The 17,587-nt window shown below is 52.9% G+C and overlaps 2 non-coding genes across 2 annotated transcripts; both read left to right on the top strand.

Annotated features, from left to right (window-relative positions):
- Positions 1 to 428: 428 nt before the first annotated feature.
- Positions 429 to 500, top strand: TRNAD-GUC (transfer RNA aspartic acid (anticodon GUC)). Its single transcript has one exon. It is a non-coding gene; the product is annotated as a tRNA-Asp (tRNA).
- An 11,853-nt stretch (positions 501 to 12,353) lies between these two features.
- Positions 12,354 to 12,425, top strand: TRNAD-GUC (transfer RNA aspartic acid (anticodon GUC)). The gene has a single exon. It is a non-coding gene; the product is annotated as a tRNA-Asp (tRNA).
- The last annotated feature ends 5,162 nt before the right edge of the window (positions 12,426 to 17,587 follow it).

Here is a 17,587-nt window from a genome sequence, read left to right as displayed (position 1 = left end):
CCACCAGAGTAAGCTATTGTAATGGGGAAGCTCGAGCGCCAGGTGCTTTTTTTTCTCTCACTGAAACAGTCATGTCAAACTAGAGTTGTGATCTCGCAGACAACACCGTCGTGTCTGCAGTGGACGCGCATATCCTCGTTAGTATAGTGGTCAGTATCCCCGCCTGTCACGCGGGAGACCGGGGTTGGATTCACCGACGGGGAGCAGTAACTTTTTAGTTACCATAGGGTGGAAATTGAACGTGCACTGCTATACGATTCGGCAATATAATTTTCGTTCTCTCCATCTCCTCCAGAGTAAGCTAATATATTGGGGAAGCTCTAGCGCCAGGTGCCTTTGTTTTTTTTTCTCTCCCACTGAAACAGTCATGTCAAGCTAGAGTTGTGATCTCGCAGAGAACACCATCGTGTCTGCCTTGAATGCGCATATCCTCGTTAGTATAGTGGTCAGTATCCCCGCCTGTCACGCGGGAGACCGGGGTTCGATTCCCCGACGGGGAGCAGTAATTCTTTAGTTACCATAGGGTGGAAATTGAACCAGCACTGCTATGCCATTCAGCAAAATAATCTTCGTTTTCTCCATCTCCTCCAGAGTAAGCTTATATATTGGGGAAGCTCGAGCGCCAGGTGTCTTTGTTTTTTTTTCTCTCCCTCTGAAACAGTCATGTCAAGCTAGAGTTGTGATCTCGCAGACTATACCATCGTGTCTGCCGTGCATGCGCATATCTTCGTTAGTATAGTGGTCACTCTGCGTTCGGCTTCGGTGGGAGACGGACGTGTGATGGCTCGCTCCGTGCGAGGTGCTCCGGCGGCCGCTGCTGGCCGCGGTATTAGGTTCCCTTCTGCACCATCTGATTACAGGTTTTTGTTGCCTACATTGTCGTCGGGTGACAGTATAGAAGAGTGTGTGTTTCTGCACGGGGATTTGGAAAAAAGACCATACCGGTTGGAAGACTTTCGGGCCCCGTTGGAAGAAGTGGGACTCATCAAGGCGATCATTGGCATTGGAGCCTTCCAGATGAATCACCTCTGGCTGGCGAAGATGCGAAGCAAGGATGACAAAGAAGCATTACTCAAAACAGGTGGACTCCAAGTCAAGGGTGGCTTCTGTGCTATCATCGACCCTATCCAACATGATGTAACCGTGAAAATCCACTGGGTTGACTTTGCGGTCCCGAATGAGAGCATTCGACAAGCGTTAGGTGAGTTTGGTGAAGTTCTGGGAGTTTCCAACGACAACTGGACTGTCGCGGGCTTTGAACACGCGATATCGACGACGAGGGTGGTGCGACTGAAACTGAAGGAAGGCGTGGTGCTAGAAGACTTGCCGCACATTTTTAAGATTGGAGGGGGCACCGTCCTTCTTGTGGCCCCGGGTCGGGCACCGCTTTGCCTAAGGTGTCACATGCAAGGACATATACGACGAGACTGCCAGACTCCCCGCTGTGGTGTATGCCGAGCGTTTGGTCATGAAAGTCAAGATTGCGTCAGGAGTTATGCCAGAGTAACGAAGACCGTGCTGCCAACAGACGACGCCCAAGATAATCTAATGGACGCCGAAGAGGCTGAGAAGTTGGCCCCTGGCAGCAACGCCGTGGGACCCGACGCCGCGGTTCAGGCAACTGGAGAAGAGACAGCCGACGCGACAACGCAAGATGGCAAAGACTCAACGAAAGAATCCGAGGAGTTGGCCGCAACAGGCGGCCAGCAGGACATTCAAGAATCGATGGAGGAAGATATGGGTACCAGTGGCGAGATGGCTACGCCAGAAGCCGGCTCAAAGTCTCCGGAGTGAGTGAGTAACAACTTTATTAGTCGAAGGGGTGAGGGGTAAGGGAGGCTAAGCCACGAAGGCTGCCAGGCTGTGTTTCTCGATGACTTCTTCCGCTCGTTTCAGGACCCGTGTCTGGATGTCTATGTCGTTGCTGGAGAGAAGGGCCTCCCATTGTCCCTCGGTGGGGGGTGAGCAAAGGAGGTCGGCGGGCGGGGGATCCTCCGGGCAGCCCCAGAGGATGTGGTTCAACGAGGCAACGTTGCCGCACAGGCAGCAGCGTGGATCGATGGCACCTGGGTGCATGTATGAAAACACGAGGGGGCACGGGAAGGTGCGGGTCTGTAGGCGACGCCAGGCGATCTCGGACCGCTTGGGAAGGCTGCTGTGAGGATGTGAATAGAAATATCGCTCGAGGCGATAGTGCTGAGTGATGTCGTGGTAGGTGACCAGGGGCTCCGGCACCAGGGCGTCCGACTCTGAGTGGCCCACCGCTCGGTCGACGAATCCTCGAGCGCGTTGGTGAGCTGTCTCGTTGCCGGGGTGACCCGAGTGGGCGGGGACCCAGATCAGTTCTATGCGGCACTGCTCATCTTGCTGCAGTAGGGGCCGAAGTAGCCGTAGGGTGGTAGGCGAGACGAGACCTCGCGCGAAATTCGAGATGGCTTGTTTCGAGTCGCTGATTATGACGCTTGCGTCAGCCGAGGTCGCGGCCAAAGCAATGGCCACTTCCTCCGCCTCGACGGCGTAAGGCGTTCTGACGGTGCCAGCCGTGATGGTCGGCCCCAAAGGAGCTGAGGAGGGCGACACGGAAACGACTACGAAGGCGTCCCTGCGTGCATTGTATCGGGCCGCATCTACGTAGGCGACGGCCGGGTGGTCGGCGTACTTTGCGTGAAGCATGGCGGCACGGGCTTGGCGGCGAGCGTCGTGGTGGCCCGCCAGCATATTCTTAGGTAGCGGCTTGATGTAGAACGCCGCTCGAATAGCATGGGGTAATGAGACCAGATCCGGAGGGTGGGAGGAGGTGTCGTGGCCGATGGAGGAAAGGATGTGGCGACCGGTCGGCGAACGGTAAAGGCGTTGCACTTGAGCGGAGCGGTGAGCCTCAATCAACTCGTCGAGCGTGTTGTGTACACCCAAACGGAGAAGACGATCGGTGGACGTGTTGGGGGGAAGGCCGAGGGCAGTCTTGTATGCCCGGCGGATGAGGACGTCAATTTTATCGCGTTCCGATTTTAGGAGACGTGTATAAGGAAGGCCGTACGTGAGGCGGGAAACGACGAAAGCGTCGACAAGGCGAAGTAGATCGTGTTCTCGCATGCCCTCACGCCGCGCACGGACACGGGCGAGCATACGTGCGGTCTGCTGCACCGAGAGCGAGAGCTTGTCTATGGTGTGTGTATTATGGCGGTTGGACTGTAGGATCAGCCCGAGCACGCGGAGATGCGAAACGACGGGGACAGGAGTAGAGTTGGCATGAACCGAGATGGTGGGGTGGGGAGTTTTGTAGCGACGCCGGTCGGGAGGCCGCATGAGAAGAAGGGCCGATTTGGCCGCTGAGCAAGTAAGACCGGCCGCGTGCACGTGGGACGTGACGACGTCGGTTGCGCGTTGCAACGTCTGCTCGATATGGCCGTCAGAGCCCGACGTGACCCAGAGAGCAATATCGTCCGCGTACAGGGTGTGTTTAAGACCGGGGATACGGTCCAGCTTGCCAGGAAGCGAGCGGAGGACAAGATTGAATAGAAAAGGCGACAAGACGGCGCCCTGAGGGGTGCCACGAGGGCCAAGCTCGTACGTGGGAGACGGGAGGTCCCCTATGATGATTTCGGCCGTGCGGGCGGTGAGGAACGCGCGAATGTAGTTGTAGGTGCGGGTGCCGGGATTGAGGGCTGCGAGTTCGGCAAGGATAGCCGAATGGGAGACGTGGTCGAACGCCTTGTGAAGGTCCAGGCTAAGGAGAGCCTTTGTGTCTGAAAATGTGGGTGGGTCGAGGAGATCATGGTGGAGTTGTAAGAGGACATCTTGCGTGGATAGGTGGGGGCGGAAACCAAGCATGGTGTGGGGAAGGAGATGGTGTGCGTCCGTGTACGTTTGCAAGCGAGCGAGAACGACATGTTCTAGAAGCTTGCCGACGCACGAGGTGAGTGAAATGGGCCTGAGATTCTCGATTGTGAGTTTCTTGCCCGGCTTGGGGATGAAAGCCACGCGAGCGTGTTTCCATGATTTGGGGAGGTTGCCGGAGCGCCAGCACTCGTTGAGGAACGAAGTGAGGGTAGCAGCCGAAGGGGCGTCGAGGTTTCGGAGGAGCTTGTTGGGGATGCGATCTGGGCCGGGGGCGGAAGTGGTGCGGAGCTTCTGTAATGCCGCGTAGACCTCCGCTTCCGTGATATCGGCGTCCAGTACTGGGTTGGGGGCCCCAGAGTAGGACGCGAGAGGGGGAGGAGGTGTGCCAGGAGGCAGAAGCTGAAGGTATTTGGCGGACAGGTCTGCCATCAGCGACGGAGTGTCGCCGGGGTAAGCCCGGACCACTCGTTGTAACTGCTGCCGAGCGACCAACTTGGCAGAAGCAGGGTCGAGGAGGTGGCGGAGGAGATGCCAGGACTGTTTGCAGCCCAACTGACCAGAGAGACCCGAGCAGAGCTGCTCCCACTGTTGGCGGGCGAGCGCGGTGGTGTGTTGCTCGATCGTACGATCGAGGTGCGCAATGCGGCGGCGTAAGCGACGGTTGTGACGTTGCTTCTGCCAACGGTTGCAAAGGCCGGTGCGGGCGGCCCACAGGTGGGCAAGACGGGCGTCCGTTGCTGGATAGTCCTTCGTGGTGGGGATCGAGGCGGTGACTGCGTCGAGGTCCTCTAGCAGCTGGTCGGTCCACGTCGAGAGGTCCTCGATGTTGGAAGTGGCGGAGTGCAACCGGCGTTCTCGGAAAGCGTCCCAGTCTGTATAGCGGGCCGTGTGTGGGCGCGGCTTGCTGGGGGAGGTGAGAACTTGAATGGTGAGGACATAGTGGTCACTGCCGAGGGACTGATGCGTGTTATACCAGCGCGCGTCGGGCACGCTGCGGCAGAAGCTGAGGTCCGGGGTGGTATCGCGGCACACACTGTTGCCGATGCGCGTTGGTTGCGTGGGGTCGGTGAGCAGGGAAAGGTTGAGATCGTGAGCGAGCTGCCACAGCCTCCTTCCGGGGCCATCTGCCTTCGAGTAACCCCAGTCCGGATGCTTGACGTTGAAGTCGCCGAGAATAAGAAGGGGTGATTTGGCTGCTTTCGCTGCAGCGGCACGGAGCAAGGCTAGGAGAGACGCGTCTTCAGTGGAGCGAGGGGGGTTGTACACGTTGAGAATAAACAGAGAGGGCTGTTCACGTTGCTGAGGTAGTGTCTCGAGAAAGACGTGATGGACTGCAGGGAAGGGTAGATCGTGTCGATTGACAGCGAGCGTCCGCCGGGTGAGGACGGCCGTCACGGGATGGGGCAGAGGATGGTGAGTTACTTGGTTGTAGGCGACGTAACCCGAGAGGGAGACGTCGGCGTGAGTTTCCTGTAGTACGATGATATCAGGCGCGTCCGAGGGGTCTAGTTGTTGTAGGTGGAGAAGGAGGTGGTTACGCTTGGGACGAAAACCACGGCAGTTCCACTGCCAAATGGTGACGATGGATCGGTCAGCCATTTTTAACAGCGGAAGATGTTGCCTCGACCGGTGTTTGCGAGGTTCGGGCGGCGCCGGAGGAGGTGGTGGTGCGGGCATGGAGGGGTAGCTTTGCTCGGATGCTTCCAAGCATGGCAGTTTGTAGGCTATCAACTGTTGACTGTAGAGATTGGAAGGACGTGGCGGGGGGGTAGGCGGCGAAGTCTGTGCGCAGGGAATTTAGAGCTTCGTGCTGTGCAGTGAGAAGCTGGTGGACGGAGTTGAAGCGGCTATCCAACCGCTCTTCAAGATCCACCAAGGCCGTCTTGATGGATACCTGGACCTCTTCAGAAAAGTGAAGAGATTCAAGGGGAGTGTTGGGTCGACGGCGCTTGCCAGTGCATCCTTCGGGAGTCTGAACGTCCATGTCGGAGGAGGAGCAAATGGTAGAGGGCAGAGAGGATTTCACTGTGATGGCTGATTCCAGCTTCTCTTCAAGAGCTTGCAGTTTCGCTTGGAGGGAATCAATTTGGGTCTTCTGAGCTGCAATTTGAGCGCTTTGTGCAGTGACCTGCTGTCGGAGGGAGGCGTTTTCTTGCTGCAGTGCAACAACCTGCGGCTCCGAGGGCAAGCCGGGGGCGCCGCGGGGCCATGTCGAATTCATGGGCTGTGATGTGGGTTTAGGCACCGCTGGTACGGGGGGCGGAGAGGCAGTAACCGACTTGGGCGGTGGAGCTGGTGAGGGACCACTTGCTGCTTGCTGGGAAGAGCGCACTACCGCTGCGGGCGGAACAGGCTGTTGTGGCGGGGGGTGTGTGTCAGGTGCCGGGGCCTTCTGGCGTTGAGGGCGCTGCACGTAGCGGTGTTTACAGTTGGAACTGTACGTGGAGTGATTCCCATTGCAGACGATGCAGCGGGGGTTGCAAGTGGGTGGCGATCCTTCGGGCGGTGTGGGGTGAGCAGCGCCGCACCGATGGCACCGCTCCTGCCGCGGCTTGGGGCACACGTCGGTCCGGTGGCCGGTCGAGCGGCAATTGTAGCAGGCTTCCACCTTGTTGCGGAACGGAAGGAGGCGAAGCTGGACACCGTGGTAGAAGATCCACCGCGGTAGTTTCGGCTCCATGAGGGTGACCAAGATGTGAGGGGCCTTGCCCATGCGGCGGCCGCCCACAACAGAGAGGGTAGGATTGCTTGCCTGAAGGTCTTCAAGGATGGCTTGGTCCGTGAAGTCGTCGAAGGCGTGGTACAGTATGCCCCTGAGGGCATCGTCTGGCGGTGGGGCGTAAAGGTGGACGGTGAAAGTGTTGCCGGAAACCGTGAGGGAGGTGATGCGGAGGTATGCTTGTGCACGAGCCGAGTCCGCGACGCTGAGCGTAAAAGTGTTGTTGACGGGGTGGATCCGCACCGTGTCGCGAGATGCGGGCGGGAGGTCTTGCAGGAACGCTGCTTGCAGCAAGGCGGTGTACAAGTGCCAAGGCTGTAGCTTGGTGAGTTCTACGGGGCTTTTTGGGCGGCCGACGATGTGAATCGTGTCCGCCGGGAGACGAGGGAGCGGAGCGCGGCGGCGGTGCTGCGGAGGCGATGTATTTACCCGCTTCGACGAGGGCAGAGAAGCCGGCGTGGTGGTGGGCTTAGTTGCGGCGGTGGCAAGGCGCAAGGCTGCGCGGCGTTGCTCTTGGGCGCGGAGGCCTGGCGACTGCCAGGATTCGTCCGAGAGTTCCTCGGGGGACACGTCCTGTCCTTTGACAATATACTCCATAGCGGTGGACAGCTAGGAGATGGGCGACGAGGCAGCGGCGGGCGGCCGGGCGGTCGCTCCGTCTGTCAGCTGATGTGCAGGCGGCCGCACTCGAGCTAGGCCTAAGAGGCCTAGGTCGGTGCACGGCGTGGTCGAAGGCTTTCGAAAGCTCTCCCGGGCCACCCCGGGCGAGTTTCGCAATAAAGTGGGTGTCGAAGAAATCCAGACAATGTGCTCCAGCCACCCGTGAAGAAATTATCCGGATAGGGTCGAAAGGACCGACGCGAGGGCCGAAAATTGGCGGAGCCGAAGTGAGGTGCGACTGCTCTCGACGGTGATCCCGCGTCAAAGCCAAGTCTCCGGAAGCGACCACGGGACGCGGCAAGCGTTACCGAGTGGAGAGCACGGAACGCAACCTGAAACGCCCGGAGCGTCTGTGGCATCGCGTCACGGGCGCTAAGAGTAAAAAATATGCCCTCGAAACCCGGTCGGCGTCATCGTCGCCGGTTCGGGGACACGATCTAGACGCGTAAGACCCCGGTTTTCCCACTGCACGGTATACGAGACACGGTAAGCGCAGCATTGTAGTTTTCATCTTTGTCATCAACATGGCTAGCATGACTGCGCCTTTACGCATTGGTACGCTGAATGTACGTGGTCTAGGAACGCGTCGCAAACAGTACCAGTTGAAACGCTTGATGCAAGAAAAAGACCTTGACTTGCTCGCGGTCCAGGAGACTAAAGTTAGTACTGAGGACGCGACGGATAGCTTGGTAGCAGAATTTTCATTGGGGTACAATGCGTGTGTGAGCTATGCAGTGGGAGCATCAGCCGGATGTATTATTTTTGTCAAGAACTCTCTTGGTATTGTAGTGGAAGAGGTCAAAAGTTGCCTACACGGGCGTTTTGTTTTGTGTGACTTTTGTTACGGGATCACTAAATTTAGAGTTATCTGTGTATATGCACCTACAAATTCGAGAGACAGATGTTTGTTTTTTCGGGAAATGCAAGAGTACTTTGAATGTCAGAAATGTGTGGTTCTGTTGGGTGACTTCAATTGTGTTTTGACCCAAGAAGATTGCACGTATACTGCTAAATTAGGTGATGAAAGCGTTGGGTTGCTTAGAGACAGCCTTAATAAGTACTTTTTACATGACGTAGCTCTGTTTGCGATGGGTGGCAGTCGCCAGCACTTCACACATTTTCAAGGTTCGAGTCACGCACGACTAGATCGAGCATATGTTTGTTCTGAGATAGTACCTTTATGTCAGAACTATGACGTTTATGCTGTTTCCTTCAGTGATCATTGCTTAGTTTTGTTTGAGATAGGTAGAAAGTGCAAAAAGAAGGTTGTATGGGAAACATGGAAACTGAATACTAAGATAATTACGCACGAAGGGTTTGTAGATAAGACAAAGAAGGAAATCGAGAATTTTTTCAAAAACGCAGAAAAGAGTGCCACGGAAAGATGGGAATTATTTAAGCAAAAGATAAAAATGAATGCAATAGAGTGTGGTTGCTACATGCAGTACCAAGCTCGAAAACAGGAACGTGAGCTACGGGCAGAGCTAAATGATTTGGTGAATATTGAAGCAGAAAACCCGGGCTTATTCACACATCAACTGCAGGTTGTCAAAAACAAAATTGAATGTCTTGAAGAAGATAAATATAAAGGCGCAATTATACGAGCAAGAGCTGAGAGATACCTCGTAGGTGAAGCCCCGACAAAGCGGGCCTTGTCAGATGAAAAGGCATATGCTCGAGCTCATGACATACTAGAGATAGAATGGAATGGTAAAATATTGAAAGAACATAAAGATATTATGAAAGCTTTTGAAAACTATTATCAGGACTTGTTTGCTTATCGCGAACCAAAGGAGCCGGGTTTTGTAGATGAGTTCTTGATAGAAATGCCGACACTTAATGCTGAGGACACAAATTTATTGGAAATGTCTATTAGTGTAGGGGAAATTGAGAAGGCTATCGATGATCTCGGCATGGGCAAATCACCTGGTCCAGATGGCATTAATGCTGCCTTTTACAAGGCGTTCAAGGAGGATATGGCCGCCGCATTGCATGAGGTTTTTTCAGAGTCTTTAGATCGCGGAGCTTTGCCTCCATCGTTTAATCGAGCGCATACCGTGATGATTCCTAAAGGGAAAGAGCAACATGTTTTACGCAAAATGACAGGATACAGGCCAATCACGCTAACAAACGTAGATTATAAGGTGTTTATGAAAGTTCTGGCTAGGAGGTTGCAAGGAGTTATATATAAGTTGGTCGGGTCACATCAGACTTGCGGCATCAAGCGTAGGAGCATATTCACGAATATTCATGTTGCCAGGAGCATTTTGGAGTATTGTGACGCTGCGCTTCTAAAAGTAGCTATGTTGCAAATTGATCTAGCCAAGGCTTTCGACAGGGTTCCACACAATATACTCTTCATGCTAGCTGAGTACGTTGGTCTTGGTGCGATCATATGTAAAGGTATTAAATTGGCATATAAAAATTCAACCACAAATTTAATTGTTAATAGAGAACTCTCACAGCGCATACAAGTACTTTCCTCCGTGCGCCAGGGGTGTCCTTTGTGTCCTTTGCTCTTCGCTCTATTTTTGGAACCATTGTGTCAGAAAGTGATTCACCATGCAGGGATTAATGGTTTCAGGTTGCAGTCATGTGAAGTGCGTGTTTTGGCATACGCCGACGATATTGCCTTTTTTGCAGTTGATAGAGAGAGTGTCACTTCGTTATTAAAAATCACTCAAAGGTTTTGTGACACGAGTGGAAGCTTAATGAACAAAGAAAAAAGCATTGGTTTATGGCATGGTAATTGGGACCTTACGCCCAGTTCTTTTGGAAATATTCAGTGGCTCACGACGCCTAGTAGTTACCTTGGGGTACCATTGGACAGGTATCAAGACAGTGAAGCATTTTGGCTTGAAAAGGCTGAAGAACTGCGCGCGACCGCTGAAGGATGGGGTGGTCGTGGCTTATCAATATTCTCTCGGTCAGCTGTATGCAACGTATTTTTGGCTGCTAAAATTATGTACCTTTTGCAAGTACTTAGTTGTAAGCGTAAAACCATTCACAAAGTCCACAGGATATTCGCCACGTTCATCTGGAGCTCTACGTGGGAGAGAACATCTAGAACGAACTTGTTTCGGCGAGTTAAGCAAGGAGGGCTGTCTCTGTGCCATCTGTTTCTTAACCAAGTAATATCACGTTTCCTGCTCATTAGAGACCAGAGAGACTCTTTTTTACGTTCTTTATTTCAAACAACGCTGTTACACCACATGCCTGACTTCTTTGTATCTTCAGACAGGCGAGATCGACACACCTTGTCCCCGTTCTTGCGCGAAGTTGTGTTCTCATATCGTTTCTTAAGGGCGAGGTTTTCGATAGATTACCTAACTAATGTGAAAAGAAAGCGCCTTATGAAAGACCTAATACAGAACGTTTTTCCTGTGCCCCTGTACCGTTCAAGGTATGAAAAATCATATGGTCATGACGTACTAAAGCGAGTGAAAAACATGTGTATACCACCCAATGTGAAAACCTTCTTTTTTAAACTTCATACGGGAACCTTGCCAGTAAAAACGTGGCTTGAAGAGAGAGGGATGTATGTACCATGGGGAAGCAGCTGTCTCCTGTGTAACAAACCTGAGACCATCGAACATGTGTTTATTGATTGTAAGAACGCCATTTTCTTTTGGGACATTTTACAGAGAACTTTAAAAAAAGATTTACCTCTTACTTCATATGGAATTCGTTTTTTGCCTTGTGATAGTTCTGTGCAAAATTTGGATGTTATATTTGTACTTGGTCTTCATTCGGTTTGGCGTAGTATGCTATCGTACAGACACTGTGATGTGAGAGTTCTATCCGTTAATGAGTGTTTCGTGGAAGCTGTTATAAAAGTGCGAGATGTGTATAAGACTACCGACTGTAATGAAGATGTAATATCTTTGTTTGACGCGTTGTCACGCATGAAACACGTGTAATAGTGATTGTCATATTAGCTTGACCTGTAGTCAAGAAGGCAATAAAGAAAAAAAAAATCGTTAGTATAGTGGTCAGTATCCCCGCCAGTCACGCGGGAGACCGGGGTTCGATTCCCCGACGGGGAGAAGTAATTTTTTAGTTACCATAGGGTGGAAATTGAACCTGCACTGCTATACTATTTGGCAAAATAATCTTCGTTTTCTCCATCTCCTTCAGAGTAAGCCAATGTAGTGGGGAAGCTCGAGCGCCAGGTACTTTTTTTTTCTCTCACTGAAACAGTTATGTCAAACTAGAGTTGTGATCTCGCAGACAACACCGTCGTGTCTGCCATGGACGAGCATATCCTCGTTAGTATAGTGGTCAGTATCCCCGCCTGTCACGCGGGAGACCAGGGTTGGATTCACCGACGGGGAGCAGTAATTTTTCAATTACCATAGGGCGGAAATTGAACCTGCACTGCTATACCATTCGGTAAAATAATCTTCGTTTTCTCCATCTCCTCCAGTGAAGCTAATGTAATGGGGAAGCTCGAGCGCCAGGTGCTTTTTTTTCTCTCACTGAAACAGTCATGTCAAACTAGAGTTGTGATCTCGCAGACAACACCGTCGTGTCTGCCGTGGACGCGCATATCTTCGTTAGTATAGTGGTCAGTATCCCCGCCTGTCACGCGGGAGACCAGGGTTGGATTCACCGACGGGGAGCAGTAATTTTTCAATTACCATAGGGCGGAAATTGAACCTGCACTGCTATACCATTCGGTAAAATAATCTTCGTTTTCTCCATCTCCTCCAGTGAAGCTAATGTAATGGGGAAGCTCGAGCGCCAGGTGCTTTTTTTTCTCTCACTGAAACAGTCATGTCAAACTAGAGTTGTGATCTCGCAGACAACACCGTCGTGTCTGCCGTGGACGCGCATATCTTCGTTAGTATAGTGGTCAGTATCCCCGCCTGTCACGCGGGAGACCAGGGTTGGATTCACCGACGGGGAGCAGTAACTTTTTAGTTACCATAGGGTGGAAATTGAACCTGCACTGCTATACGATTCGGCAAAATGATTTTCGTTCTCTCCATCTCCTCCAGAGTAAGCTAATATATTGGGGAAGCTCTAGCGCCAGGTGCCTTTGTTTTTTTTTTCTCTCCCACTGAAACAGTCATGTCAAGCTAGAGTTGTGATCTCGCAGAGAACACCGTCGTGTCTGCCTTGAATGCGCATATACTCGTTAGTATAGTGGTCAGTATCCCCGCCTGTCACGCGGGAGACCGGGGTTCGATTCCCCGACGGGGAGCAGTAATTCTTTAGTTACCATAGGGTGGAAATTGAACCAGCACTGCTATGCCATTCAGCAAAATAATCTTCGTTTTCTCCATCTCCTCCAGAGTAAGCTAATATATTGGGGAAGCTCGAGCGCCAGGTGTCTTTTTTTTTCTCTCCCTCTGCAACAGTCATGTCAAGCTAGAGTTGTGATCTCGCAGACTATACCATCGTGTCTGCCGTGCATGCGCATATCTTCGTTAGTATAGTGGTCAGTATCCCCGCCTGTCACGCGAGAGACCAGGGTTGGATTCACCGACGGGGAGCAGTAATTTTTTAGTTACCATAGGGTGAAAATTGAACGTGCACTGCTATACGATTCGGTATTATTCTTCGTTTTCTCCATCTCCTCCAGTGTAAGCTAATATAATGGGGAAGCTCGAGCGCCAAGTGCCTTTGTATTTTTTCTCTCCCACTGAAACAGTCATGTCAAGCTAGAGTTGTGATCTCGCATACTATACCGTCGTGTCTGCCGTGCATGCGCATATCCTCGTTAGTATAGTGGTCAGATCCCCGCCTGTCACGCGGAAGACCGGTGTTCGATGCCCCGACGGGGAGCAGTAATTTTTTAGTTACCATAGGGTGGAAATTGAACGTGCACTGCTATATTATTCGGCAAAATAATCTTCATTCTCTCCATCTCCTCCAGAGTAAGCTAATATTGCCGCATGAATTCGCGTGGTTTTCGTGTGGAAGAGGACGAAGAGGTTGGGATTGAGCCGCTTTTTAATGCCGCATGAATTCGCGTGGTTTTCGTGTGGAAGAGGACGAAGAGGTTGGGTTGGAGCAGTTTTTCTTTTTGTCCTAGCTTGACGAGCAGTTCTGCGGAAGGTTTCCTTGAGTGAGAAAAGATTGGTGACAAGATTGGTGGAGGTGCTGGGTACGACAACTGACGACGCACCCCATGCACAAGAGCCCATCCAGGAGCCGGAACACAAGCCCTGTGCCCGTGGACACGCCAGTTCACAGAACAAGCCGCCGCCAACGAGGCCTACCACCAGAGACACCGGCACAGCTTATCCATAGAGCGACTATGACTTCGCCTCAAGGCGTCATGGAAACTCCTACGTCGTCGGCACCAATTTATTGCACTGTCCAGAACCCGCTGATGCCTAGTCCCTTTCACGGAGAGCTGTTTGAGGATGTGGACGACTGGCTGAGCGAGTTCGAACACGTCGCAGCGATCAACTACTGGGACGAAGCCGCCAAACTCCGCAACGTCTACGCGTGTTTGAAAGACGGCGCCCGAACGTGGTTCATGAACAGAAGTGATGTCTTGACATCCTGGCGCGAGTTCCAGCATCGCCTCTTGGAGACCTACCGGAGCCCCGACCGCCGCGATCGTGCTGAACGTGCATTGCATTCACGCATCCAGATGCCTAATGAGACCGTCACCATGTACGTGGAGGACATGACGCAGCTTTTCAGGCGAGCGGATCCGGCAATGCCAGAAGAAAAAAAGCTACGCTATCTGATGCGAGGCGTGAAGGAGCAGCTTTTTGCTGGTCTAGTGCGGAGTCCTCCGAAGAGTGTAGCAGAATTCCTGACCGAAGCCACTACGATGGAGAGGGTACTTCATCAGCGGTCAGCCCTACTCAACCGGCAAGTGAATTCTGCATCACCTACTGAATTTTCCGCCAGCTTCGGGAGCAACAGCATTGAGTGGATTCGCGAAATCGTCCGCTCCGTCGTCCGCGAGGAAATCGCGAAACTACACGGGGCGAGACAGCCGGAGGTAAGCAGCATCACCAATATTATTCGGGACGAGGTCCAGCAGGTGCTTCACAGCCGTCGCCCTCAACCAACGGTTACAAATCTAGAACCACCTCCTGCGTCCACTGATGTTGGGAACCGCACATATGCCGAAGCTCTGCGCACTTCCATGCCGGTCTCAAGCCCTGCAGTCCCAATCCAGACGATGCCGCCAGTTTCAATTCAATCTGCGCATGCTGGTTTGGACATCGACGGTCGCCGTGCCCCTCCGCGGAAGTCCGATATTTGGCGTACGTCGGATAGAAGACCCCTCTGCTTCCATTGCGGTGAAGCCGGTCACATCTACCGGGAATGTCCATACCGACAACTTGGACTGCGCGGTTTCTCTATTCATTCGCCTCGTCCCCTAGTTGGTCAGAGGCCAAGAGAAATTGAGGACTACCTCGCGCAGCAATGTCTGCCTTTCCCACGGCGTCAATCGCGGTCTCCATCTCCACGACGACCCGCAGCTATTGGACCACGTCTCAGTACGATGGCACGGGGACGTTCCCCAAGCCCTCGTCGGGAAAACTGAAGGCAGCGACCTTCGGGGGCGAGGTCGCTGGGACTAAAAGTGCGGAAGACCTCCTATCGACGCTTCCACAAAACGCTGCAGACATTGAATTGACGTCTGAGTGCAGTGCGAGAGAAATGCCGGATTGTGCGTCTGAACCCAGTGGCCGAGTCTCACTCGACATTCCCGTGCTGATAGACGGTCTTCAGGTCAGCGCATTGGTGGACACAGGTGCAGATTATTCTATTATGAGCGGAAAATTGGCAACCAGTCTTAAGAAAGTGATGACACCTTGGAATGGGACGCGTATTCGCACTGCTGGAGGCCACGTTATTACTCCATTGGGTCGCTGTACCGCAAGAGTGGAAATACGCGAGTCAACGTTTGTGGTAACCTGCCTCGTACTACGCGACTGTTCTCGTCAGCTCATCCTTGGAATGGACTTCCTTCGAGAGAATGGCGCGATCATAAATCTCCGCGAGCGAATGGTGACTTTCTCGACGCAACTTGCAACCGATCGAGGCGCTGATAGCTGTCGTAGACCTGCGCTGCGTGTTGCCGACGAAAGCGTGACGTTGCCTCCCCGAGCGACTGCTTTCGTAGAAGTCACCTGTGAAGACCTCCAAGACGGTGACGTGGTCGCCGAGAGCAACGTATCCCTTTTACTGCTTCAAGGTGTGTGTGCAGTGCGAAGCATTCTGCGTGTGCGTGACGGACGGTCGCAGATACTCGTCACAAATTTTAACTTCGAGCACCGACATCTTTTCCGCGGCACCACCGTGGCCTTCGGAGACCGTGTAGCGGATGTCACCGAGTGCTTCGCATCCGAGGAAATGGTTGATGGAGATAAGTTTCTGGACCACATCGACGTCAGTTCGAAGCTTTCGGACGAGAAGAAGGCCGCACTGCATACCCTGCTGAAGGAATTTAAATCTTGCTTCGCCTCTTCATCTAGAGTCGGTCAAACACCCCTCATAAAGCACCGAATTATTACCGACGATGATGTTCGCCCAATCCGCCAGCAACCTTACCGTGTTTCGGCTAAAGAACGCGAGACTATACAGACGCAGGTAAAGGAGATGCTTGACGACGGGGTAATACAACCGTCGAGCAGCCCGTGGTCCTCGCCAGTCGTTCTAGTAAAGAAGAAAGACGGAACGCTGCGATTCTGTGTTGACTACAGGAAACTCAATAGCGTCACCAAAAAAGACGTCTACCCGCTTCCACGGGTTGATGATTCTCTCGACAGGCTACGACACGCGAAGTATTTTTCATCGATAGATTTGAAGAGCGGCTATTGGCAGATAGAGGTCGATGAGCGAGACAGAGAGAAGACAGCGTTTGTAACTCCCGATGGGCTTTATGAATTCAGAGTTCTTCCTTTCGGCCTCTGTTCGGCTCCCGCAACATTCCAGCGAATGATGGATACCGTCCTCGCTGGCTTGAAGTGGCAAAGCTGCCTTGTATACCTTGATGATGTGGTCATCTTTGCCGAGAGTTTCGAAGAACATCTGAAGCGTCTAAGAATGGTTCTGGAAGCTATTCGTTCGGCCGAACTCACGCTAAAACCCCAGAAGTGCCATTTCGGCTACGATGAGCTGAAATTTCTGGGACATGTTGTGAGTGCGGATGGAGTGCGGCCTGACCCAGAAAAAACTGCAGCAGTCGCCACCTTTCCTGTGCCGTCAGACAAAAAAGCGGTACGGCGTTTTCTCGGCTTGTGTGCTTATTATCGCCGATTCATTACCAACTTCTCGACGATAGCCGAACCGCTCACGCGACTCACCCGAGATGATGTACCGTTTGCCTGGACTACAGAGCAAGAAGCAGCTTTCACAGAGTTACGGCAGCGAATGCAAGAGGCACCTGTTCTTGCGCATTTTGATGAGGACGCTGATACCGAAGTTCACACGGATGCAAGCAACGTCGGACTTGGCGCTGTCCTTGTACAACGGCACAACGGCGTAGAACATGTCATAGCTTACGCCAGTCGTACTCTCTCTCGAGCCGAGGCCAACTACTCCACTTCAGAGAAGGAATGCCTCGCAGTCGTGTGGGCAACGGCAAAGTTTCGACCTTACCTCTACGGCCGTCCCTTCAAGGTGGTGACCGATCACCATTCGCTGTGTTGGCTGGCCAATCTCCGTGACCCGTCTGGTCGTCTCGCTCGGTGGAGTTTGCGCTTGCAAGAGTTTGACATCATGATTGTGTATAGGTCTGGGCGCAAGCACGAAGATGCCGACGCACTTTCTCGAGCACCCGTGGGACATCCTGATATGGACTCGGAATATGCTGATGGTTTTCTCGGAGCCCTCAGTGATTCTGACTTTATGTCTAGACAGAGAGCCGATCAGGAATTGCGCCCTATTATTGATTCCTTAGAAGGCCGAAATTCTCACACTCCTCGGCGCATCGCTCGCGAATTGTCATCCTTTTGTCTAAGGAGGGGCATTCTTTACAAGAAAAATGCTCGAGGTAGCAACAAAGCCTTCCTCCTCGTTGTACCAGCCGACATGCGGGATGACATCCTCCTCGCGTGCCATGACGAGCCCACGTCGGGACACTTGGGCTACTCGCGGACTCTCGCCAGAGTGCGCCAGCAGTACTATTGGCCACGACTTTCGACCAGTGTACACCGCTACGTGCAAGGCTGCCGCGAGTGCCAGCGTCGCAAGACGCCACCCGTGAAACCTGCGGGCCTTCTCCACCCTATTACACCACCACGGACACCTTTCGACCTCGTGGGAATGGACCTTCTAGGACCCTTCCCTTTGTCGGCCACTGGTAACAAATGGATTATAGTGGCAACCGATTACTTGACCCGGTATGCTGAGACAAAGGCATTACCCCGCGGCACGGCGTCTGAAGTG

The sequence above is a fragment of the Rhipicephalus microplus genome, chromosome 9 (genome assembly GCF_043290135.1).
Source record: "Rhipicephalus microplus isolate Deutch F79 chromosome 9, USDA_Rmic, whole genome shotgun sequence".
Taxonomy (NCBI): Eukaryota; Metazoa; Arthropoda; class Arachnida; order Ixodida; family Ixodidae; genus Rhipicephalus; species Rhipicephalus microplus.
This window is presented reverse-complemented; position numbering and strand designations above follow the sequence as displayed.